At 36.0% G+C, this 27,322-nt stretch overlaps 1 protein-coding gene across 1 annotated transcript in view; it reads right to left on the reverse strand.

Moving 5' to 3' along the window:
• Window positions 1-27,322, reverse strand: part of LOC118276158 (potassium channel subfamily K member 1) — a 95,745-nt gene that overhangs the window by 45,356 nt on the left and 23,067 nt on the right. The window lies entirely within an intron of this gene.

Here is a 27,322-nt window from a genome sequence, read left to right on the forward strand (position 1 = left end):
GACAGATAATTTGAAGTACTTTCTATACGAAAAATATCATAGACATATTGAAGCATATTAATAAATATTTAACTCTCATTAAAGAGATAAAAGTAAGTCTCAGGCAAAGAATTTATTTCAATTAATTCACATACATATAAACACTTTTGAAACATATTGAATCTAAAAGATATGTATTGTGATTTAAATATTTTTATTAAAAAATAGAAACCAATTTAAATAAAGTCGAAAGACCTTTCTACATATTATGTAGATATGTAAATATTATGTATAATGCAAACTTCAATTATTGAATAAAATATTACAACTGCAATATAGAAACTTCTACTACATATCTTCTTAGAATTTATATAAATATTATAGTTCTAATCTCATATGTATGAGTATCATATGATTGTAATCCTTTGTCGTTATTTGTAAGAGAGTAATATATCTTTAAGCTTTGTTATAGAATTCAATTTATATTTATAGTTTCCATTGAATTTACTGAATAGCGTTTTAATAAATGATGATGATTAATGATATTGATTTTTGCAAATTGTTTACAAGATAACACTTTTACATGTCAATCTCTAAAATAACTGAAATATAGTACATATCTGACAGTAAAAGTACATTATTTTGTTACACTTTGTTTTTTTTTTTTAATCATAGGTACTTTTGATTTGTTTTGTCTGCTATTTGTTTTTTAAACTTGGTCTTGGTTGAGGTAGACTGAGTTACTTCTAGATTTAGGTGCTGAATGTCAGTATTTCACCAAAGTCAAAGTCAAAGCATTTATTTCAATCCTATCTATAACTAGCTACTCCTGCGAGTTTCATTTCAGTTTATCCTTACCTAATTACTACGGTTTCACCCACTCTACTCGGTTCCTATTAAAATAGCGTGATGTTTTATATCTTGTAGCCTTCCTTGATAATTAGACTATCCGACATAAAAAGAATTATTTAATTCGGACCAGTAATCCCGGAGATTAGCGCGTTCAAACAAACAAACTCTTCAGCTTATGTATAAGCGTAGATTAGAATTTGAGAAGTCAAATTGAATTGTCCGTCAGTCTGTCTGTCAGGTAAGCTAGGTGCTTGTTCCAAATTGTAGTTTCACGTTCCACCATTTTTTATCTAGCCACGATTGACGTAACAGTTGGGCAATCGGCTACGTCACGGCTTAAATTCCAACACGGTGCTATTTTTTATACCTTTGTTTTGTGCAGAGATCCATAAATTGTAGCAGATATGCACTCGACAGTGACATATATATATATTTGTGTTTGTAAACGCACCCGCGCGCATCAATGTCGATCGATCGGAATCGGATTCAAGAGTAAGCCCCTGGTATTTTTACCTTTATTATTTACTCCAATTTATAACTAACATATTTCTAAGAACTATAAAACCTACACACAAGCACACCTACAAACACACACAAAGAAACACTCTCCTACACAGAACAGCACCCAAAGGAACGAATAAAATACCTTATTCATAGTCGAGACCAAAGCCAGCAGCTGAATTCTGCAATGTTATATTCATAGCCCTGTCCGGTAGATAAATTGACTTCAGTCTGGTCTTTTGATCCCCTTAATGAGTAGCCCCCTGTATACACGGTTCTGCGAATCATCCTGTATCACCGAGATCTTTCGCTGTCCTTGTAACATATTGGATTGAATAAAACCTATGTATGTGAAATGAGGATGTGAATTGGTTTCTTTTGAGTGTAGGCTATTGATTTTTTTGTTAGTAATTAGGTAATGTAATGTTTTACATTAGGTACGTTGATTTGACTCCTAATTTCTTTTTTTTTAAACGTTGCCCCTCACTAGGATTTTCTCCTGTATTGTGGGTGCGTTTAAAAACACTTAAATTCCTAACCCCCAAAAGGCCGGCAACACATCACGGTGCTCGTTTACTGGCTTATTCCATAAAAAAAAATACAATTTCACATGCACATGCCACTGAGGCTCGAAACAACATTGTGCATCACACAAAGAGTTGTTCCATGATTTGATTGCGTAACAAACACAAACACACAAACTCACAAACAAACTTTTGCATTTATAATACATAAGTGTAAGATTTCCCAAATACATAAGTAAGAATACAATTTACAAGTCCTATTTAAAAACTATAAGTATGCACTTAGCGATCACTTTTTCCATTAAACATAAAAATCTGGGGGCACGGTAGTGCCCCCGCCAAGACGAGCCAAGCGAAGCGCAAGCGCAAGGGCACTACCTACCTTTTCTCGAAGCGCTTCGTCGTATTTTTGAACCTTCATAACTTGAGTTTCGGTTATACCAGATAAACAAAATTTTCAAGATATAATGTCAGTGGTAGACTTAATAAACCTCTAAAGTTTCAATTGCATAGCTCTTATACTTTAGATTTTATTGATATCTAAAATACCCCGATTTCGTCACTCACTCATTCACTCACTGATGATCAACAAAATTCTTAAGGTACTTCCTGAAGTCCTAGAAAACTGAAATTTGGTATGTAAGCTAGTATTAGTACCCAAACAACAAAAAAATCCTAAAACTTGGAACTTTTACCCCCCAACCCCTTAAACTAGGGGGTGAAAGTTTGTTCGAGACTTCCGCAACTTTTGACGCTAGATGTCTGAATGCGGCCGCGGAGGGGTAAAAATCTGAAATAGGGAAACTTAATTCCCTATTTCCTGCTTGAGATCTGAAAATTATACACAAGTACATAGAACACAAACTTTTCATCAAATCAAAACATTATCCTACCCATAAGTACTTAGATATGAATAATATTACTACACTTCACTTCGGTAAGTGTTTATTAATCAACCTATACTTTTGAACATAAGCATCGTAAGTATAGTATGCGCCAACGCGCGCCGCCTGCCCCCTCGTCCCCGCGCAGTAGCTAAAAATAATCGGCCCGTCAGCGAGCGCGGCACCCGAACGCGGGCAGACGCGCGAGGGCAGACGTCGTTGACGGTTGTCTCGTTGAATGAAAAATTTTCGGAATATTTCGGTGATTTAAAAGTTTGCTATCGCGGAAAAAAAAGCCATTTGCCTAATATTTAATTGTTAGTAGTTTAGTAGGTAAAGGTTTAGATACTAGTGTTTTAATTTTCATTGATAAAAAGTATTAGGATTACGTTTGCAATTTTCTTATAAATTTAGTAGTTTAGTAGGTGAAGGTTTAGTTAGGTACTAGTGTTTTAATTTTCATTGATAAAAAGTATTAGCATTACGTTTGCAATTTTCTCACAAATTTAATTAAGAAATTCAAAGATTGAATAAGTAGGTATTTGCAATTAAGTAGTATAGGTTAGTAGGTATAATATGTTTATAGTTGTTTATGTAGGTACGACTTAGTGAGAATAATTTGATACGTAGGTCATTGTTTAATTTTCATTGTTAATAGGTTTAACTTAAGTAGTTTAGGATTACGTACTTGTATTTGTCGCTCATTTTATCTTTCTATCATAAGCAACCTACAAAAAGAAATGAAATCCCACAAAAACATTTCATGTTAAATGTTGCCAAGACGAGACCATATAGCTCGCACTGTCAAAAAGTAATCAGATCCCGTGTAGAGCCAAGTTTCTAAGTTTTTACGCTATAATCTCGTAGGCGTGCAAACCTTGGACGTAACTGGCGAGTCGGCCGCACGGACTTTTTGCTATTCGTCATATGGGCTTGAGCTTAAAAATCTATTCAATCTTCTAAACTCTTTCCGTGCGGCCAACTCGCCAGTTACGTCCAAGGTTTGCACGCCTACGTAGGGTTAGAAACTTGGCTCTACACGGGATCTGATTACTTTTTGACAGTGCGAGCTATATGGTCTCGTCTTGGCAACATTTAACATGAAATGTTTTTGTGGGATAACCTTTTACCAAAAAGCGTCGTAGTAGTTGTCAGAAAATATCGTGGGAGGTTTGGAAATTGCCGAAGTAGGTACTAAGCTGACATCTCCTTTTACGGACTACCTTTTAACTAAATGTCAGCTACATAGGTCGAGACCTAGTTTCCAAATATTGGGACCTAGTTTAAAGCTAGCGTTAGTGCTCAGAATCTATATTTCATATTATACTAGCTTTTGCCCGCGACTTCGTTCGCGTGGAATAGTGACTTCCGGCAAAGGAGATTGTCCAAAACTGGCTATTTTTGAACAGGCTGCTCAACAAAAATGTAATTTACCAATAATTTTATTTATATTTTAGTAAATGTCTGATCCTAATAACTTTGTATCAATTAGCAGTATAAAAAATCACATTTATTTTAGTATTTGTTATGATAACCAAGTCAGTTGACTTTGAATTTGACTTCAGTGCTGTCAATCTGTTGTGTTTTGCGTCAAAATGACAGATATTATTCGCTTTGTTCTTTTGCATTGTGAGTGTTGTTTTTCTAAGTCTTCAATGGATTCTGATTCTTCACTACTACTACCTACTATGGCTAACACATAAGAGGCGACGGTTCCTATACGATTGAATTATGCAGAAATACTGCCAGCAGCCTACTGGAAGGTTTCCCGCTCCCTTCAGTCAACTGCAGTTTATTGCGTGGGAAAATACATAGTAGACACATTAGTAGAAAACATATTTTGTATATATACTATATGAGAATAACACAGAAAGGAGGGCAGCTATAAAACAATATTGCTGCAACTGCATGGTGGGCCGTAGAACAGTAGATTGCTGTGCACATATAATGACTATTATTTGTTTTTGAGCTGAGCAAGGTACCAGGAAAATATTAATCCACCTGCCCAGTTGCTAGACCATATTTTAATTACATTTGAATCAGATTAATAAAGAATTTTAATAAAAAAATGTTTTATTTCATGCATAAACAGCTTCAATAAAATGTAAAAAAAAACTAAATATAAATCTGGATACAAAACTAAGTTTGTATCTTCATTCTTACTGATATGAACTATTAAATCAAACATATATTATTAGCTGAACTGCTTGTTCAAAAATAGCCAAAGTCCCATACAAATTGGTCAATCTCCTTTTGGTTTTACCCACATAGTTCCCGAACTCGCGGAATCTCTTCAAAAATGAGATGTAGAAGATATTCCAGGGAACTCTTCAAAAATCAACATAATGAGCTCTGCGTTTGAATTTAATAGATGTATACTCACTTAGGGCATTGAAAAAATAGTTTTAAAACGGACTTACTAAAGATTTTTGAAATAAAAACTATCCTATGTCCTTTCTAAGGTTCTAAACTATATCTGTACCAAATTTCAACCAAATCCGTCAAATAGTTGCGGAGATTAATGGTATAAGCATAGAATAGTGTTCGACGTGATTCTTTAATTTGACATACCTTTTTTATTTATGAACCGATTGACATGAAACAAACACTAAATGTTAATTGAAGCCTACCACAATATATTCGTGAAAACCGCATCCAATTCGGATCAGCCGTTTCTGAGATTAGCGCGCATAGACGCACAGACAAACAGACAAACAGACAAACAGACAAACAGACAAACAGACAAACAGACAAACAGACAAAAAAAAAGTTAATTACATTTTTGGGTTCGACATCGACATAACAATAACCCCTGCTATTTTTTTTATTTTTATTTTCAATGTACAGACAGCACTTTTCTACGATTTTATTATATGTATAGATAATGTGCATCATGTTGTCCTCTTAACTAGTATTTTATTTATTTACGTGAAATGTAAATAAGCATTTTTTTATATCGTCGAAGGATTGAAAATCAAGGACCAAAATCAGCTAAATCGGTCCAGTCGATCTCGAGTTTTAGCGAGATAAATGAACAGCAATTGATTTTTATATGGATTAGTTTGTGTGAATGTGAATGAAACAAGAAAATAGCATAAAGGGATCATAATAAATAAGTACCTTTAAAAAAGGCGTAGATATTGATGAGACATAATATAAAAACAAAAACTATGTTAAAAGATTGACGGTATTTTTCAACGATGAGCTTAATATTAAAGCAAAGTTAAAGGAGATCGCTCGGGAAATTACAGATTGATGCTATCAACTTTCCATCCTGCCTTTTACCCGACAAGATCAAGGATTCAGTGAGTTTTAAATATTTTTATTATATCTGCCATGAGAAAACGACATCATGTCTCTACAATGTTTGTCAAAAGATAGTGCTAAAATATGTGAAATCTAAGTACATTATTGTCTTAGTAACCCATCGGTTACTAACTTTGTCATACTAAACAAGCTGAAAACCATAAATAATACGTGGTATTGACGTATACTGCCTTACATAATACATAGTTCCCGTAACACCATCATTAAGTATGGCGTCCACCGCGTCACGAAAGAAACTCGATACGACAATGAAATTAAGCGATGAATAAAATATTATAAGTGGCCTGTCATGTCAAGGTTGGTTCAAATATCGATTCTTTTTCAAATCGATAAGGTACACTTTTAAATGTAATATGCTATCTAAAGACAATCAAAGGTAACATATTATGTTCTATGTACTATTGATAGTATTCTCCTTACGTCGTTTACCCTCAAAGCTGAGGGTCGTGACCCCGACGAATAACCCTCTGGTTGCCTATATTTCACCATGTTGCTCTATCTCCGGCGATGTGGATGGCGTCGCAGACTGTGGTCTCCAGTATGGCACGGATCGCGCGACGATCTCCAGTCACCGTAAGTGTGGGTCTGCGGACGGCGAGTAGGGGTAGCTTGCCGCCCGACCAGATCCAGACCCGTGCGTATGGCGCGTCGCGTTCCGCGCGCGCCTCAAAGAGCCATCAGATCACCACAGATGAGGCCCAGTAGGGCAGATTCCTGATCCGGAGCTACGGACTACCTAGCGGGTTTACCGGAGCTCCAGTTCGAAATGCTGAGGAGTAGGAACGGGGTGGTTTTTAGTCAGTAAGAGTCTGACACTCCCTCCCATTTCGCCCAAGGTAGGAGAAGTCACTAGATGACGTTCCCCCTCAAAAAAAAAAAAGTGTGGCACGGATTTGGACCGACCAACGTATCAGACAGGAAAGGTAGATGGAAGAAGACCAAGGGGCAGCCCTTGGTCTTCTTCCATCTACTTTTCCTGTGAGCAGCAACTTTTCTAAGTTATCACCTCTCTTCCTGGCAATGTGGCCAAAGAAGTCAAAGAATCTTCTTTGGCTGATGGTGATAAGCCTCATAAATTGGAGTTCGGCTAGTATAGACTCGTTGATAATATTGAGCTATATACATAAATATACTATAAAAATAACAGACAAAGTCAACGTTTCTGAGGAATTCGAATTCCAGAAACCGATATCTAATTACGTTATTGAGTCTGGAAATGAAATAGAGGTCTGACAATCATGCCAAGGATTACAATCATTCTTTTCATATGAATAAAATAAGCTACAATGGTTACTTTTCTTCAATAATATGTCTACTAAAAAAACTTTTTTCATAATATGTTGCGAGAGACATTTTAATCAAGACTAAAAATAACACACACAACGTCACGCCTTTTATCCCCGAAGGGGTAGGCAGAGGTGCCCATTACGGCACGTAATGCCGCTATACAATGTACACCCGCTTTTCATCATTTGTGTTTTAAGTCCCATGTAATAGGGGGTGAGCCTATTGCCACATACTGGGCACGATTCCAAACTCCGCGCTACTACTGAGAAATTTTTCGGAAACCGAAAAAAAAACCAGTAATACTTTGCCCAACCCGAGACCCCTTTGTCTGGCAATCGTAGTTGCGGCCACTCGACTAACGTTTAATATTTAAAAATAACGTCACCGAATGTTCGAAAATAAAATATTCAAAAATCATCAAGGAATTATGACACCAATCAAAATAGTAGTGATCCACTTCACGGCCCACGTAATTGGCGGCCATTTTAATTTTAACGCTTCACATACCTGGATTACCTGCGTACCTACATTTTGAGATACAATCGATTTTCAATTTAATATAAGAGCTTTTAAAATGGACTGAATATCTCGTGGGAATGGAGCGCGAGGTTTTCCAATTAATTTATGATTCATTGTGACATTTTGTTGTCGTGTCGTTGTTTTTATTATGATGTATGTTTGTTTGTTTGTGAATACGTTTTTGTGAAGTTTTGAGTAGAGGACTTCACGCTATTGGTGAAAGAATTTGGGGACGGCGACTTCTTGCGTCCGTCTCTGGTTCAGACCATGGGATTTCTTCTTCTCCTACTGCGAAATAGTCTTGCTAGTAAAGAAGGAATCTCCACACGTCCCAACCTTCGCGAGAAACACTCCAACCGCGACGCAATGGGTCATTAGACTACCACAAATGGAGCTCAGTAGAGTTGATTAGTAGTAGACTCGGAGCTCACCGGACAACCAGCAGCATATCATCCCATTATGATATGCTCCACCATATTGGAAACTTTAACATTACCCTATTCAGCAATTATACGCTAATGTCGATTTATAATATAGTTAAACAACACATCAATCTATCAAATCAATGATATGACCACTTTAATTACAACGACATACAATTTCAATAAACAAATTAAATTGATGGATATAGAGTAGAGTACACCACAAATTAATGTCACAGAGTTGAAATGAAACCTATCTTTATGGAATTTATACAAATTATTGAAACAACGCATTTGCATATTTATTGAGTTTCAACGACATTTTTGCGTGTTGAAAATTGTTGAGTTAATAACAGTGTTTAACGTTTTACGGTAGGTGATATTTTCTGAATGAAACCAGTACCCAGTTCGAGTTTGCTTTACGTTGAACGAAAACGAAACGAGAGCGCGTTCGGCGCTCTGATTGGCCGGCGCGAATGAACCGACCAATCAGCGTCGAACGCACTCTGGTTTCGTTAAACGTAAAACAAACTCGTACTAAGGCTTCAGCGTCCTTTCGTAAATTGCGACCTTTTGGTTGAAAAGTAAAAATGTTTACATTTAGGGGTCACACACTCGTTCTCCAAATAGTTCAGTTACCTTACTACACATTTTAATACATGTAGGTACTATGTATAAAATATATTGTATTTTCTTTTCTTTTATTTCACAATAGCATGTTCTTTTTGTCTTTTAGCTCACATTATTTTAAATCTTTTATGTCACTGAATGATGGTTATTAAATTTTTTTATTAAACATTTTTATTTCTCTTTTCTTTCTCAATAAAGTTCATTGTCTCATTATACAAGCTTTATATATAATTGCAGTTTTGTAAACATTATGACTCTATTTGTATTTAAAAATATTTTTTGGAAATAATCTAATTCAAGTGATCTCTATACTGAATGTAAAATCCACTGAAATAACTCCCAAACTCCATTGTCCACTTCAACATAACAATACATTAACAATTACAACACGATTTTCACTACAACACCCACACTAAATCCCGAAAATTAATTAACAGACAAATCAATAGCCTGCATCGTGCACAGTGACGTCACCAGCACACCCGGGTACGTAACGGAACGTCAGCACAACCGGGTCAGATAGGGTCGTCCGGATTATCCGGCCCGTTTAATAATGTCAGCCGGCGGACTTTGCACATCCTGCTTGAACTTGTGCTCTTTTATATATTGCTTGCTATGTGGTGTGGGGTAATCGATTTCTAGTGCTTTAGTAGTTATTTATTGAGTTATAGATATATTGAAGAGGTTTACGGAGAACCACAAGGAGTTACCGGGTCAAACTGGTCAAAGTAAAAAGTTAAAGCTTTTTTTATATAAAGATTTAATGAGTCGACGTTTGGCCGCTATCTCGCCTGATGGTAAGTGATGATGCGGCCTAAATTATAATCCTAAACTTTTAAAACGTCAAATTGAATTGTCCGTCAGTCGGTCTGTCAGTGAAACTAGGTGTTCGTTCCAAAGTGTAGCTTCGAATGGAGAAGAACGAGCAAGAAACTCCATCTGAGTCTCCGGATTGAAGCAAGCAGGAGTTTAAACGAAGTATTTTTCAGTCAGCAAGAGTTTAGCACTCCCTCTCTGCTCACCCAGGGAGGGAGGATTCATTTGATGATTTTCCCTTTCATATATACCTAAGGGAATTTTCTAATAGCAATTTTGTAAACGAGTTTAATTCCCGTGTAACTTTTGATCAACGTAATTGGAAAGTGTAATTGGATTTTCAGTAATTCGCAACAGTAGTACAAAGTTTGGAACCGGGTCTGGTAAGTGGTATTAAACACCGTAGCTTCAAAAGATGATAAAATACCTACGCTCCTATTTCCTTAGTTTTATTTTATTTTTTTGAGGTAGAAAATTATCCAATGACCTTTCTCGCCTTGGGCGAGCTAAGAGGGAGTGTCAGACTCTTACTGACTAAAAACTACCCCGTTCCTACTCCTGCTCTTCAAGCTTGAGCCCCGGTAAACCCGCTAAGTAGTCTGCAGCTCCAGTGATAAAATACCTACGCTCCTCTTACCCTAGGGTTATAAAAGACCTAAATGTCATGTCTTAGGCAGTTGTCCCACCGGCAACGATGAACGAGTAACGAGTAGAGCTAGAACTAGAAACGAGTTAAGCGAGACGTGGCGAGCGAGTGTGTAGTTCTGATATTTGTGTAACTCGGCTATAAGCGAGTGTGCGAGTGAGGCGGGCGATTACTCGCACTACGATACGCACTGAAGAGAAATGCAGGAGTTTGAACAGAGTACTTTTAGTCAGTAAGACCACTGGTTGCTCGCTCGGCGTGAGTTTTAATCGCTTGGCGAGTGTCGCCAAGCGAGTGTTATCTATCATAGCTCTTGTCGCTCAGCGACAAACTAGTGAAGCGAGCACTCGCCGGCAGTGTGAACAGTCAGCGATCAACTATTTGTATATGCATCTCTTTTGTTTACACGGAAAGTATATCTATTGTACGTTTCTTGAGCGAGAAAATAGCCGATAGTTAGTCGTTCACTCGCCGTTGGTGGGACAACTGCCTTATGTTATAAACATCCCCCACTGAAGCTGGTTAGTACACACCTACAGCGCTAAATCCGATAGAAATCCAATAGACAGTAGTGCATACAAACTGGAATCGAATTTATTTACCCTCCCTGCACGTGTGACATTTAAAGCTCGACCTACAACATTGAACTTTATGTCGAAGTGTTTAAGGTTGATTTTTGTACGTCATATGGTGGTTATTTGATTTGTAGCACAGTAGTGCTAATTGCGATGTTTGTGTCATGGGTTTGTAAGGGAAGTCAGATCACGAACTGGGATTTGCATTAAAATAAAGTGTTGAAACTCACTGAAATTGGTACCATACATTGTAAATATCAACTAAACCAAAGGATTCATAATTTTACACTGTTTTAAATCTAAATTATTATACACTATCAACCCGCCAGCCCTCAATCGTGACATATTATGCAAGTACTATACATAGAACCTTCCTCTTGAATCACTCTGTCAATTAAAAAACCGCATCAAACCCGTTGCGTAGTTTTAAAGATTTAAGCATACAAAGGGACATAGGGAAAGAGAAAGCGACTTTGTTTTATACTATGTAGTGATATTAACCTTTTAAACCACCCTTTTAATACCCTTTTATAATATAATCTGTACCAAATCAATTCTTTATTTGAAAATCAAAAAGCCAGTATCAACGCACGTATGTATAAAAAATTAAAATTCGAATCACAAATACTGGCCAGTTCTGCAAAGCGGAGTGAAGTTAGTTTTGATTTCCCGATGGAGTTCATTCTGTTGCTCTATTCACTGCAAACTACTAGCTGATTATATTTACTAATATAATATAAGTAGACGTGGGCAATAGCTTATTTACTGTTATAAATTAGATTTATAATTCTTGAATGAATGATTGAAGAAAAATGCAACCCACACACGGTTGGGACCTGGGGCCCATCGAATGAACTCGAATTAACCGCCGTACTCAGAGTTATTTAATGGTTACTTAAGTCTTTGAATGCCAATATAAAACTGTTGAAGGCTAATTCTCCTCTAATGTCGGTCACCGGTGACCACCACAGCGTTCAATGTGTTAATCCAGTCCTTGGCAATTGTTTACGGAACTATTCGGAATAATTAGTAGTAATTATTAAATGTCTCAGAGTTTTTTTTTTGAGGGGGAACAGTCATCTGTACATTTCTCCTGCCTTGGACGAGGCGAAAAAGAGTGTCAGACTCTTACTGACTAAAAACCGCCCCGTTCCTACTCCTGCTTTTCGAGCCGGAGCCCCGGTAACCCGCTAGACAGTCACTGAGTACGACGTTAAGTATGACTTTGTCTACCTCGCCTATATTAATAAAAGAGACCTAACATTATGTATTTACCAAACCAAATCCATCCAAAAAAGTCCACCTGAAAATAACTGAACTATATTTATTCAGACCCTACCATCAGACTGTCAATTAAACATGAAAACGGTAACAGGTAGGTCGTAGGTAACCTAGTTTGGAAATTTTCAGCTGAAATAACTGACAATTTTGTCTGTGCCCACGTTTGGGCTAAGAATAGTGGGCTAACCTTTCAGTGAGGCTGTAAGAGGCCAGGTCAACAAATTGCTGATATAGAGCTTATTGATACAGCTGCAGGCTTTAAAAATAAAGGGGAAAATGCTAGTGTATTTTAAAGTGGTTCGTATAGTTCAAAGGTATTTTTAGATTTGTCTTTTAGCAGTTTAACCTAAGAAGGATATATTTAATTGGAGTCCTTGCTCTTTTCCTTTTATTTGAGTATACTAACTGTCGTACTCAGAGTCATTTAATGGTTACTTAACCCAGTCCTTAATAAATGGTTTCGGAACAAAATCGTTACTAAGGAATAGTTTAAGTAATCATTAAATGTCTTTGAGTGCGGCAGTAACTCTTACTAGCTGTTAATTGCAGCTCATAGTAAAAGCATCGTCCATTTTACTTTCAGACACAACGCAAGCGTTATTTCACGTCGGTTTTCTGTGAGACCGTGGTATTACTCCGGTCGAGCCGGCCCATCTGTGCATTAGCTCTCAACTTTAATGGATTACACACTATTTATACTAATAATAAATATTAAAATAAGAATCCTATATATCCCAAACAAACAATACAACAATAATAATCTTCCAACATTATATCACGTATCCCATTTCAATAAATCGCTGATTACAAACATCGCCCACGCTACATAAGTGATTATATAGAGAACACGCGTGGGCGCCGATCCTTAAATAAAACCACTATATTCTATTTAAAGCCTTTGTTCAATGAAAACGAACATTTCAGAGATTTCAATTAAAAATGTTTTATATATCCGTGGTGGAAATTAAGTGTTTGTTTTTCCTGGTTTACATTTTTTTTTAAACATTGCCCCACACTAGCATTTTCTCCTGTATCGTGGGTGCGTTTACAAACATACAAGTTCACATACACATGACACCCAGACCCGAAACAATTTGTGGATCACACAAAGAGTTGCTCCGTGCGTGAATCGAACCCGCTACAGGTTGCACCGCAGCCCAGCAGATGGTTGCCCAGCCATCCCACCAGTCAGTACTCGAAAGTCAAGAGTCAGTATGCAAAAAAGAGGTTTCAGGATTATAGCTGATTCATGATTAAAAATGTGATGCACGCTTCTCATGCATAAGGGTGCGGATTCCAGCTACCAACGGCAAGTACCAATGTCACTTTTAACGAGATACATGTACTTCTAGCATGTTTAGACAAACGGTGAAGGAAAACATCGTGAGGAAACCTGGGATTTTAATTTCTAATTATAAGTTTGAAATCGGCAACCCGCATTGAGGAAGCGTGGTGATTATTTTTTTAACCTTCTCAATTTGAGAAGAGGCCATTGGTCAAAAGGCCATTTATAGGCTGTTGATAAATGTATGAAACACAAGCTTTACTAAAGAATAGTTTAAGTAATCATTAAATGTCTCTAAGTACGACAGTTAGACAGATCCGTGCCAAAAATAGTCGAAAATTATTTACTGAATCTCGAACAATCTTTAACCCGAGATTTACTCTTGAATCAATTATGTTCCAAGTTCGCTTCCATCTTTTATTCCACCCTATTATAAAACATTGAAGTTTACCGTTTCAAACGAATGAAGTTTATTATTATTAATTTATTCTCGTTAAGTTCTTAGGAAATTGAGTGCCCACGCACAGTTTATAAAGGAAAAGAAAACTACTGGGAAATAAAAGGAAAAGTTTATGTTCATTCATAAGAACAATGAAGTTCCGACAGGTTTATAAATAGTTATACGTTGTATTACGTATTTATGGAATAAATATAGCGAAGTAATCTTTTTTCATAATTTTATAAGTGCTTAAGAGTGTTTTTCCAAAGATTTGCTATGCTACGTTGTTGTGGATACGTTTGGCTTCCACCAATCGTATTCATTGGTACACATAGCTTAGCACTGGTGCAAACGGACTCAGCTAAGCTATGCTTTTTATATGGAAAGATGCGTGCTATGGAGGGCTTCCTTACTATCGTTAATGAACACACAATAGCTCTTATTATACAAACATTAATTTCCCACACCACTTCAACCAAAATACTTCAACTTAATGTTAATCATCTACCATGACATTTGATTCCTAATTAATAATGTATAGTTAGTTACTGATATTAATAGCCTGTAAAACCAATTGCTAAATCATTCATATCGGTATCACATCGTATGACGTAGGTTTATGATGGGCGAGGGTATTATTGCCATTCATTGGGTGGTACATTCGAGAATGTCAGTGTGTTTAATTTAATAATGATTGATTCTGTCTTATCCACGGCCTATGATTGACTACACACACACAAAGGCCTCTTCTCGCACGGAGGAGGTTTGAGCGTTAATCGCCACGCTTGCTCAATGCGCGTTGGCGATTTCAATGACTAGAATTTATAAACTCAGGGTTATCTAGAGTTACTCACGATGTTTTCCTTCACCGTTAGTGGTGTCTAAATATGCTTAGAAAATACATAGGTATAACTAACTTCGAAAAATTCACATTTACTAATTTGAATTTTTGCCGTTGGTCGGTCTTCAACCCGCGTCTTAAGCCTCCGGGTCACATTATTGAACACATATCATTCAAATTAGTTAATATCTGAATCAGTATGGTAAGAAAATAAGAATCCCATTCCAGACTTTTATGTTAATAGATTAGCGTTATAAATGAAGATCGTGTGAGTTTCATAACTCATGAGTTAAAAAGGCTCTTGCTAAACCTGCAACTTAAGTTCAAGACTATTTCTACCCATATTACATTTCGCCAGTTATAAGAATCCCAAACAAAATAAGGCGAGCCTGTTGCCCAATAGCCCATACACAAGACAAAATTTGTGTCTCCAAACTATTCCACAATTTCGCAAAATTAACCTTTAAGTTTACTACACAATAAAGTCTTCTTTACAATAACATGACCTTGAACCAACATGCTCCTTTTTCAATGATATAACTAGGTGCTGTTAAAGTTGGAAGCCGTTGCCATGACGACACCTGAGCAGTGAGGCTTAGCACAAATCCCCGGGGTTTATCCCCGTTTTCAATACATCACGACGAGACATTCCTATTGTGCTTATGTTGCCACCGTATAGGTAAGTACAGAAGGTTCAAAATCGAATGTATTTTGACGATATCGTCAAGGTCATGGATGCTTTTGTTGTGATGTTGAGGTAAATAAATATTTGTTTGTCTAATTGCGTAGTGCTTAATCGATCAAACGTTTTAGTAAACATTTTACCGAGTTGTGTGATTATCGTTAACCTTTACGTTTATTATGACAGACGATTTACGTGTATCAGCAATTTTTTATTTTGATGGTTATAACTTACATATTTTAGTAAATTTCGAGTCAATAAATGAATCTGGTGTTTGACAATAATGCGAGTAATTAGTGTAGGTACTTACAGACATAATTATAATGATTAGTTAAACTATTCTTTCATAACTATTTTGTTCTGAAACTATTGCTAAAGACTGGGTTAAGTTTTTTTGAGGGGTGAAAATCATCCAATGACTTCTCCCGCCTTGGGCGAGGCGAGAGGGAGTGTCAGACTCTTACTGACTAAAAACCACCCCGTTCCTTCTCCTGCTTTTCGAGCCGGAGCCCCGGTAAACCCGCTAGGTAGTCTGCAGCTCCGGATTGAATAATAGTGTGGAGTGGATATTCTGTATGATTATTGTCTATTGTCTTAACACACACGAAGTAATTCACACAGGTGAAGGGTGCTCCACAATACGGAGTCTCGAGGTAATACAGAAATTAATCATTGTACAACACGTTTCTTGTCATATTTGGTAGAAAATATTTAGTAATTTTTATATAGTTTAGTTACGCCGCCCATGGACACCCGCAACACCAGATGAGTCACAGTCGCGTTGCCGGCCTTTTTTTCAGTATTTTAATGTATTACGTTTATCTCCTTAGTAGTAAGTAGATAACATCCAAGAAAGTAGGGAGTTACAGGACCATGATACATCCTAAATTATACGGTACCTACCTATGTCAATGAAAAACCTCCAAAAAAAGCAAGGGATGTTTTTAGGGATATGGAACACACCAAGACCTTACTTTACTAGTCTAACGACTTCCCGAATGACAATCCAATTTATGTATATGGAGCGTATATCAACATACTATATCTCTAATAGGAGTAATAGGCAAATCTACTAATATTATGACAGGCCATAAATCATTTCTATACAAAAAAACTAAAACTACTTAACTACATAAATATTCCTATATAAGTAAAATTACCGTAAAATACTCCAATTGCCAAACAATGGTCGTTTGTTCAATAAAACCTACTTAGTAAAGACCACAGTTTTGTTCACTGAAGGCATCTCTCCAGAGAGAAACCAGTCAAGGAGGCATTATAAGAAATTAAAGAACAACAGGAAAACATTGTTTTCTTGGAAATAACAAGAACTACATTATTTGTGTAGGTTAGTAGACATGTGTGGTAGTTAGTGTTTTTTTTTATGGTCTTTTCTAGGAACATCGAATAGTATCGAGGTCTTATATATATGTACCTACTGCTCCCAATAGTTATTTTTGTCTAAATCGAAACCTTATTTGTGCTCATTTATTTTATAGACCAATAGCTATTTGATGGACATAATAAAAAAAAATCTTATTATACTGTACCTGAAATCAACTTAATTGCATGATTGGCACAGTGGCTGGGCCATCGGCTGCCATGTGTACCTAACGTGTTCTATTCCCACATGGAGCAACTCTTTGTGCTATCCATAAAGTTTACAAATCCATAAAGCGCAGACGCACCCACGAGACATGCAAAAAAATCCTAATGTGGGGCAACGTTTTAAAAAAAAAAACTTTCTTTTCCATACCCGAAAAAAAGTCACTAACTAATAAATCAGTAAAACATAAATGAATCATATTATTATAATAACATAACACGAAAACAAAATAAAAATAGACTCCTAAGAAACATAATATTACTAAGTTATGACCGTGTCGAGATTCTAATAAAAAAGTTAAATTAATAACTTCTTACTTACCTACAAGTAATGATACACAGACCTGACATTTAAAAAGTCAATCTTAGTCCTAATTTGAGACTGTTTCTATATTTACCTTCAAAAACAAATTACCTGAAATTTTTTTTTATAAATAATATTTGGCCTAAAAATAGGTCCCCAGTGTAAATGGGGGTCCAGTCAGGACCTATCAGGCTGGCAATTAAATCGAGTGTCTCTAAAACTCGGGGCGAAATAAACTGAGATTGTCAGGTACGAAAATAGCCTCCAATTAGGACTTGTACAGACGGCACTGTTTTCGCTTAACGCGATTGTGTGCGATGCCTAATCCTATAATCGCTTGGAAAATTGAACTTTAATATTTTACGCTCTATCTACTTTTTACGCATTTGTAAATCCTTTGGTGTTGTTAGTGTCCATTGCTTACCATCAGGTAATAGGTCTGCTCGTTTACCGGCCTATCCCATGAAAATCTTTCCAAATAAGCTCTACGCTCTAAATAATACTGAAATGCATTTGCATTTATAGTACTAGTATTAGATTAATTTGATAATATGGGCTTGATCATATGACTGTTACTCAACTAATTTCAAGTTACGTTAGAAGCCTTTAAAATTACAAGCAGTACGTGGAACAACCGATGCAACACAACTCAGTAACATTAAACAATTTCCACATCTCTGTTCAACAAAATTCCGTTCAATATTACTAAAGCTTTTCCGTCTGACGTTATTTATATAAGTTTTCGTGTACCTAGCCTTTATCAGAACGCCTCGGGGAGGCCTGTTTCAAATCGACGAGAATAACTTACCTCTGAATAATTTATTTCGTATTACACTAGGGTTTTACACGTGACTTCGTTCGAGATATTTCGGAACGCTTGTTAACAAATATACAAGCTTGTTTGCACGTGTTTTATTTGTATGTAGTTAGAAACAATTTCTAGATTATTCATTGATTCGTGATACCGATTCCGGAATACCGAGAAAGGTATGTTCATTTATAATGCTAATCTTTTTTAGGAAAGTTTCGACAACTTTCAAAACATAATTACAAAAAAAAAACAAACTTGTATTATAGGAATATCTGTTTATTATTCTAAGCTTACTAAGTACTGCCGAAAATGAAGTGGTAGTAGCGGGGAGAACCAATGGCCGCTGGGGCAGTAAGGTTCTTGTGTGGAAGCCGTGTACCAGCAAGCGCAGACGTATTCTCTAAAGAATCTTAACATTATACTTATTATTCCATACTCTTGATTCATACATATTAGTAAGAATTCTAAAGAAAACCACCTACATACAAGTCACCTAACCTATTTATCTTAATTTTAATATTATATACAAACAAAGTAAATATGATAACGCCAACACAGTCCTTTTGGATTCCATTCCAGTCTCGATCCGAGGAAATTAATTCTGTACAGATATCAAATTCTATATCTGTTCTGTACCTATCTATGTCTTTGTAGGTATATACCGAATGACGTCACAGAATCGACCGGTCGCGGCGTCTGTACGAATGTCCCTTTAAATTTCGTGTTATTCTGGTAGTTAGGCAATTATGTTTATATTTATGTTTAAAGAAAGTTTGATTGGTAAAGCGGGGGATGGGATCATGTAAACATTGACACCTGCTTTTTTAAAGAAATGGTTGGAAGAATGTGAGGTTTTTATTGGGGGGGGATCAATCAACGCCTTTTCCCGCCTTGGGCGAGGAGAGAGAGTGTCAGCCTCTTACTAACTAAAAAGCACACCGTTCTACTCCTTCTTTTCGAGCCAGAGCTCCGATAACCTGCGAGGTAGACCGCAGCTACTGGAAGTTGAATTAATTTAAGAGTAAGAAAAAGATGCTGCTGACCGTTCTCAATGACTGGTAACAATTCTAAGACACACTTTAGACCGAAATTTTATTACACAAACACTACAATAAATCCTTTACGTCCCAAAGATAAAAGCATTAAACTGAACTAACAAACCCTACAACTATATTCTATTAATAATATCAGAATATCTGAACCGTCGACCCAAATCCATGTAATAAATAATTCGAGATGAACCGTCGCCGGCTAAATATAGAAATTATATGAATATTTTACTTAATACTCTATTATTATATCGACTAGTTACTGACACACTTAGCCAGTGTTTTTTTTTTTTTGAGGGGGTAAAATCATCCAATGACTTCTCCGGCCTTGGGTGAGGCGAGAGGGAGTGTCAGACTCTTACTGACTAAAAACCACCCCGTTCCTTCTCCTGCTTTGAGCCGGAGCCCCGGTAACCTTTTACGTTGTCCGCGGCTCCGGACTTAGCCAGTGTACATTGAGAATTTTAAATACGAAATCACGGTTTTGTGACGATGATAAAAATAGTGTCTAAAACACTTTTTTCTCACCTTTTAAACCTTCCCTGGACTTCTACAAATAATTCAAGACCAAAATTTGCCAAATCTTCGAGCCGTTCTCGAGTTTTAACGAGACAAACGAATATCAATTGATTTTTATATATAAGAGTAATGCAAATGCATTTTTATATTAGAATTTAAAAGCAAAACTAGTGAAAATGAACACACTAATAAAGTAACATGTAAACATCTGTAAACCTTAAATAAAACACGTGCAACAGGTAGCGGGTTCGATTACCGCACAGAGCAACTCTTTGTGTGATCCATAAATTGTTTTTGGTCTGGGTGTCACGTGTATGTGAACTTGTATTTTTGTAAACGCTCCCACGATAGAGGAGAAAATACTAGTATGCAGCGACGTTTATCAAAAAAAGAGAAAAACTGCTGAAAATAAAAACCGTAACAATGTTACACAATGCTGAAATTATACTCACACGCGACATTACATTCTCAAATTCGCTTGAAAGTTTAAATTAACTTACAAAACTACGTAACAATATACTTTCGTAATAAAATCGCTGTCATTTTTCAAAGAGATAATTCGTTCAGAGTCACTAACTTCTTATGTTACGTTAGCCAAACAAATATAAACCTTATTTGTTAATACATATGTGTCATTTGAACGTTGTCACAGGATATGTGTAATATATATGCAATTTCACGCCTTTTATCCTTGAAGTTCCACGTTTTGTACTGTTAAACTATTTAAACTAGTTAAACGATAGTTTTCATTCGCTACGAAATTTGCTACGTGCTACGCGACTACGCGGCTACGGTGCTACGGTCTACGAAACTACGTAGCAGAAAATTATTGGCATCATTTTATAGTATTTTTTTTATTACAAAACTTATTGACACACCTTTAAATCTTCGAATGGGTATGCAGTGTATACTAGTAACATAAATAGTACTAGTAACATCCACTTTTCACCAATTAAGAACTCATCTTGGTTTCGATACCTTCCTTGCCCACTCCACCTACTATTTGAACAATGAGGCATCAATAGATATCCGTCGTAAAAAATCCTTCATCACTGATTAAAAAATAGAGCAGAAACAAAGAGATGGTCCTCCGTCCTCCCCTCTTTAATCTCCCGAGGAGTGTTGTCACAGAGGTACCCTTGGACAATGTCCACTGCTGTTTGTTTGAAGGCTTCTGATATTTTATTTGTGCCTTGTTTGTGATGCACTCAGAGCTTTAATTCTCGTTTTATAGTGATACTGATTTTTATTTTATTCTTTTTCTGTGTATTTATAAAAAAATAGAATTGGTTAGGGAGTTTCAAAGAATAACTTGTATCACACTTATATTATAAATGTGAAAGTTTGTTTGTTTGGATGTTTGTCTACCTGAAAGGTTTTGGTGTCGTATACAGACAGAGCTGACTTGAGTGATAGAACACTTTTTATCCAACGGAAACGCGAGTGAAGCCACTGGTAGAATCTAGTATAAAATAAATTATTATTGAATTAAAATGTATTACAATGTATACTTGACGTTCAAAAGTGCATTCACGGTATATTTGAAATAAAGAGGTTTGACTTTGAGTTTATGAGTACAGTATTGAGTTTATGAGTAGTAGTACAAAATAACAGCCTTCTAATAAGGCGGATATTAATTTAATTTAAACTCTGGATAACTATTATTCTATGAGGTTTATAATGTAAACATTAATAACTATTGAGTTTGTCTAACTTTACCTACCAGAGCGTTAATGTTAATTAGTTAATACAGGTAACTATCTTAGTTCAAGTATGGGAGAGTCATGCCTCGGTACGAATGGGCCAGCTCGACCGGAGTGATACTACGGCCTTACAGTAAACCGACGTAAAACAACGCTTGCGTAATGTTTCGTTGTGTGAGTGAGGTTACCGGACGCCCAATTACCCCCTTCCCCTCCCCAATAAACCTTTAAATTCGCAAACCCTAAACTGCACAGTTAAAACTAAAGGTGACAATAATCGAAAACAAAACTTAACATTAGTCCAAAACACACGTAATAAAGTTATGTAACTCAACTATATTATAATTATGTAAGCAATGACATCAAGACAAACAAATATGTTAGTTTAAATTCAAATCGGAGCCTTTACAAAAGAAACTAGGTCGATTGGCAGACAGTATCTAGTGCATACGACATACATAAATATTCCTAACAAATTCTATCTGACCTGAATTCATTCTATTTTCAGTAACTATGTCATAAAGTCCACTCCAACTCCAATGTCGGGGCGAAATAAAGAATTTTTTACAACAAGAATAACTTATAAGTCTCGCATACAGACAGACAGACGAGAAATTATTTACTATATTTAGGGTACTGTATAGGGTACTTTTTTCTCTATTCAAAGGAAGGGTTCCCAACCTTTTTCTGGTCAAGGACCACTTTTATAACTCTTGTTATGTTAGGGACAACTATTGCTATTACTTTTTTATGTAGTCCAACACTCAAATTTTCTTATTCACTTATACAAATGTAATGACTTCTCCCGCCTAGGGTAAGGCGAGAGCGAGTGTCAGACTCTTACTGACTAATATCCACTCCATGGAGTCCCAGTTACCCGTTAGTTAGTTCACAGCCCCAGGTCGAGTATTAGCCCTACTGGGCCCCATCTGTGGTGTGGTCTAATGGTTCATTAAGACGCGCGCCGAATACGATGCGCCATACGCACCTCACCTATACACCACAAATATGAATCCAATACATACTTGCAGTCGATTGTTTTATAGAAAGTTAATAATAATATTATATGGAAAGAAGCAAACCCGTTGCACAGAAAGATTCAAAAGTGAGGCACCAGCCTTTTAAGAAATAGGTTCCTTTCCTAAAGATTTGAAGGATTATAAGAATTAATATACACTAAGCTATTTATAATAATCAGAATAACTCTAAAACCGCGGAGAAGATCTACATTCTAGAATTAATATTTCTGAAAATAATAAAGCTCACGGCGGCTTCAGTGGATTATTAAATACGAGTACAACTGAATATTTTACATAACTCGAATACTTAATATCAGGAATACTCGCATTGTTTATTCAACTACAGCCTTGATGGAGCACTGCTTTTCAGTAGAACAAAGAGAAAATGTTTTGCTATTATTATTTTAGGCTTTATTTGTTAGGGTTTAGAGTTTTGTTTTCAAAGAGCATTATTGTTGCTATTGTTTATATGTGGTATAGTGTTTTAACAGAACAATTATAACATAATCGCCTTGTTTCTCAAGATTGGGAGTCAAAGGAGAAGTTTAGTTTTTATACTAAATTAATTATTTTGTTTTTACTTACTCACGTCACCGTTAAGAGTAGCAGGACGTCAGCCAATCAATGCTCATGAATATGAGTCGCAAGTATTACTTTAAACCAGTCGAGTTCCTCCTCAAACTGTTACGTGAGTAAAAAAAAATAAAACAGAACGGACCAAATAATGATACTTTCGCTGACCCGAAAAACAAAACCTTACTAAGCATTCTTACAAGCACACAAGCACCAAGTTACTTATCAGGAACTACAACTTGAACATCACATAATATTATTATACAACATCTACTTACAATTAACCACACGTATTCAAGCCCCGTTATCTATCATCCACACATCTAATCAATTATTCACAATACCCTTCCCTTCGCATCAAATATTATGAATGTGTGGGTGAAAGTCAAATTATTTTCCCTCCGACCTTGAATCACCACAAGAGGGCTCGTGACCTCTGCAAATCCTTTTAAAGAGGTTTCTATGCCGACATAACTTCGCGCTTCTTGTTCCCAAAGGGGTAAGTAGAGTATATCATTAGTTGCTTGTGTAATGGGGACAAGCTTTTAAGGTAGGTGCTTCGTAAACTTTTGTCTCGTTAAGTAACGTAAGTAGTGCACAGACAAATGACTCTTTCTTTATTTTATATTGTTATTTAACCTTGACTTTTACTGCGTTAAAGAAAAATTTTGAATTAGATAATGAGCGGCCTTGAAAGTCAAGCAATCAAAAATGTTTTGCATGTATAAATGACACTAATCTCCTAAACTACTAAACCGATTTTGATATTTATTCGTAATTAATTCTAAATATAAGTAGACTTATTTTACAAAGTCAAAAAGGATAATCCGTAGAGCTAGTTAATATTATAGTGTACACAATACAATACAAACTTTATTTTCTAACCAATAAAGTAGACTTTTGTATTGCAAATGTACGGTTTGATTATAATCTTCACAAACAAGAGAAATAAATGTGATTATTCAACTAAATCTAAAGTTTTCTTTGTTTTTATCAACGGGACCTTGTTATTCTTTGTGAGCTTTGAAAGACGGGATTATTCTTTTATACAACCATATTTGCATAGACTTTTAAACAAATTTAATCTATATGCTTTATAAGGATAAATAAAAGATAAATAATTTAAGTGTGGGAGAGACATGCTTCGGCACGAATGGGCCGGTTCGACCGGAGTGATACCACGGCCTCACAGAAAACTGGCGTGAAACAACGCTTGCGTTGTGTGAGTGAGATTACTGGAGGCCCAATTACCCCTCCCCAATCCCCAATTCTCCAAAATCCCTTACATTCCTAACCTTAAGACGGCCCATTTAACATAAAAAAAAACCCAAAAGGCCGGCAACGCACATGTAACGCCTCTGGTGTTTCAAGTAAACTGTTTTTCTTTTTTTAATAGGAATTTTGATCCATGTATTGAATCAGCCTCACCATATTACATAATGTCTGCCACTGTTATAAATATGCAAATCGAAGTCTTAATTTGAAGTTTGTTTTTTTCAATAGCACCAATCACTCATGAACGAAAAAATAACCACCTACACAATAAAAACCTATTTACTCTCCGAACAACAAATCGCAATGTATCTATTCCATTCCTAACTACTCAAGGACCTAGAATATAAATTGTAGTACTTATCTAAAGCAATCTAGACCTAGTATTATACTTAATAGCTAAGTGTAAGTATCTGTCTAGCGTCTAGCCATGAAATCACAATTAATTCAGATGGATGGCGCTAAGTAATTAGACGTTGAGAGAAAGATTGATAAAAGAAAACCTATCGTTTGTTCGTTGATATTGTCATTACTTTGGTGACGAGGCTTTTGTTATGGGAAAATTAATTTATATTATTTGTTTTGTAGACTTTCCAGCTTCTGTCAGCAGCTTTGCTACATTTCTGCGGGATAAAAAGTATCCTATCACCCAAATCAGCTTGTCTGTTTGTTTACCTTTCATTAAAATCCGTTCAGTAGTTTCAGCGTGATTGACCGACAAACAAACAAACTTTCGGGCGTGAGGTTGTGTATCTATGTAAACTCATACCGTGACATAAGTAATTCAATATTATTATGGTCAAAATTTCCAATATTTTCGTTGTTAAACAAGTAAACATGTCACAGTTACAATCAAAATATTTATACACAGGACATATGTCAAAATACATATTATACAAACATACTTCACCCTTATATATTTTTCCTATAAACAAACTTCAAAGAAATATAAATCATGAAACAACAGTGTTCGCATCCACAATATTTCAGCTTACAGCGGCGATATAAGAATGTGTTTTACATGCAAATTGCTTTGCTGAAGTATAATGTAACACAAAAACCATGGCAGCTGCATATTCCCTCTGAATACTGTAAAATTCAGCACTGAAGAGTATTCTGACTGAAAGACGTGAAGTTATACTGTTACTAAGAAAATGTTTTACGAAGTTTGTTATGAAACTTTGCTTGAATTCCATGTTTTATAAGAACTAGGTAATAAGTAGGTACTTTGGTTGACCTAGTTAGTATATAAGAAATTATACAATGATGAATACTGAGTAACACCTATAAGTCGTTCCTATGACATGAGATACAATTTTCCAATATTTAGAATTTCCGACTAGAACCAGACCCGTGCGTAAGGCATATTGTCACGTTCCGTGCGCGCATCAAAGATCCATCAGACCACCTCAGATGGGGCCCTGTATTGCTATTGCCTGATCCGGAGCTGCAGACTACCTAGCGGGTTTACTCCGCTCTTAGCTCCGGCTCGAAAAGCAGGGGTTGGAACAGGGTGGTTTTTAGTCAGTAAGAGTCTGACACTCCCTGTCACCTCGCCCATTGCGAGAGAAGTCATTGGATGATTGGATGATTCCCCCGCAATCTACATCAGTGTGTCAGATAAAAAAAATATGCCAAATCGTAGTAACCCTTTAATATTATAAAATAAAACTATTGCAAAGAAAATCGTAAGTTAAATAAACGCTTACCAAATATAAGTTGGAATTTAAAATATGCTAGAAGCGTTTTATGTGGGTTTATGATGGGATTTGTTGAACAAACAATATTCTTATTGCTTAAAGGTTCACCGACAGTGGTGTCAACATCTTATCATCTAATATTTATAGATAGAGTTATCGATAAACATGACGTCACGGGTTTTATTCCCCTTAAAGGGGTATACCAGTCGAATACAATTAAATTTATTTATTTGGACAATCAGTATTTGTTACAAAAGGACTTATATCTAAACATTTACGTAATAATTAATTTTAAATGTACAACATTTTAAGGTGCCACAACATGCAGTGTACCGTAACATGACGATAACACATTTATCTTTAAAAATCAGACTGGTAGGTTGCGCGACGTCTCCGGGATGAAGAATCCCTCTATGACTCGAAACTAGTAGAGATTTTCTCTATGTATTTACGTGGGTAAACGGTGTTTTTAGTTAATTTTAATACTATGTAACGTAAACACTGTTGGTTGTTATGGCATACGGCATATGCCATATAATGGTTAGAATTTCAGAGATTTTATCACTGAGAAATTTTCGGAAAACCAAAAAAGAAACTCCAATTAAACTTTGCCCTACCCGAGAATCCAACCCTAGACAACTCGATCAAAAAGGCAGTCTAACAAAAACCGACGCTTTCATCAAATCGATAGAATTAATTCATCGAACGATTGTCAATATTGTCACTTAAGCTCAGCTGATAATGCGGCACCATTGCGATCTTTTAAGGAGCGATGAAAATCGTGACTCTTTTGTTCTATGCGGGATTTTATTGAGATAAGATTCGTGTTATTAATGTATTTGTTTAATGCTAAGTGTATATTTAAGATGTTATGTTAATTTTGAATTGGAATTTTCAATTCATATGTCTATCTATGGTATTAAGATAATATGATTTGCTACTACATTAGGATGCTTTTCTACAGATGCGTGCTATGTAGGTATGTTACGAAAATGTTATAGCTAAGCTGTGAAACTATGAGAAAGCTGCACATCATGAGTATGCCAGCATACATTGCTGGCATACTCATGATGTGCAGCATAGCATAGCACATATCTGGTGGAAAAGCATGATTCCCTCATCTCCTGAGACACATTGCTTGGCATAAGGGTCAGGTATCCCGATAAAGGGTATCGGGATCAGAGGTTCAATATATGTATAAATACATATTGTGTTGTGACACATTATCCATCAGTAAGACAAATAAAAACTCAATCAAACATTACGAAACAAGTTCT

The sequence above is a fragment of the Spodoptera frugiperda genome, chromosome 31 (genome assembly GCF_023101765.2).
Source record: "Spodoptera frugiperda isolate SF20-4 chromosome 31, AGI-APGP_CSIRO_Sfru_2.0, whole genome shotgun sequence".
NCBI classification, from domain to species: Eukaryota; Metazoa; Arthropoda; class Insecta; order Lepidoptera; family Noctuidae; genus Spodoptera; species Spodoptera frugiperda.